Source organism: Morus notabilis, unplaced genomic scaffold (genome assembly GCF_000414095.1).
Source record: "Morus notabilis unplaced genomic scaffold, ASM41409v2 Scaffold979, whole genome shotgun sequence".
Taxonomy (NCBI): domain Eukaryota; kingdom Viridiplantae; phylum Streptophyta; class Magnoliopsida; order Rosales; family Moraceae; genus Morus; species Morus notabilis.
In genome coordinates, this window is record NW_010360739.1 from 82,667 (window position 1) to 83,756 (window position 1,090).

Genomic DNA, 1,090 nt, shown 5'->3' on the forward strand with positions numbered 1-1,090 from the left:
CGCGCGGACAGTCTGCGCGAGCACGCGGTCATTCCATGCGCGTGCGCACTCAGGCGCACGGCTGGCGGTCCAGATCCAGTAATTGGACCCCGAACGGGCCCGAGGTTTTTTGAAACCCTCGTAATGCGTGCCAACGGACTCAGAAAAGTTTCGGACCCCAAGGAAGATGAAATCCGACCCGAGGACAAAGAATGAAGCCGAAGAATAAAGAACTCAAGAATCGAAGACCCGTTGATGTAACGGAAGAAAATAATTATTGTAATTATTTATTTATTCGATTGAGTTGTAATTTATTTTTCCATGGGACCCGGTCAAATCCATCTCAATAGCCGATTGCACATATTTATATTTTATGTTGATAATTATATATTATATGTCCATGCATATAACATGCCATATAGGTAAAATGTGCTTACTCATATGTTTTATAACATGCCATGCATATACGCGCATTTGTTATTATTTATTTTATTTATTATAAAAGAGTTTTAAAAAAATAAAATAAAATAAGAACCATGCGCTAAAATTGATTTAATATGATTAAATTGATTTAAGTTGCAAAATTGATTTGCAAAATAATGTTACATGTGAAATTCAATTTAAGAGTTAAATTTTAGAATTTCACATATCCGAAAAATAAATTGTTTATTTTTCGATTTGAAAACCATGAGATGTGTTTTCAAACAAAATACATATTTGCAAAATAATGAGTGGGAGAGGGTTGTATGACAATACAACCCACTGGTCTCCATCGTTAGTTCAACACCGTGAGATTCGAAAGGGGCTTCGAGGCGGCACCGATTCCGCACTCCCTACGGAAAGTGTTATTTTAGATCAATAACAAGGTTGATTTCCTAGCGATAGGATTCAAGGATGTATTTCCGGTTTGACCTACCCTACGGCGGCACTTCAGAATTAAGTCTGTAGAATCTAAAACGATGGATTACACTCATAAAAATATAATCAAATTGTTAATCATATTTTTGACCAAAATTAACGGTAATTAATAAATATGAAAATATGAGATATTTTGAGTGTATTTATTAATTGAGAATGTCTCGGTTCAATTTACGATATTTTGACCTACCCT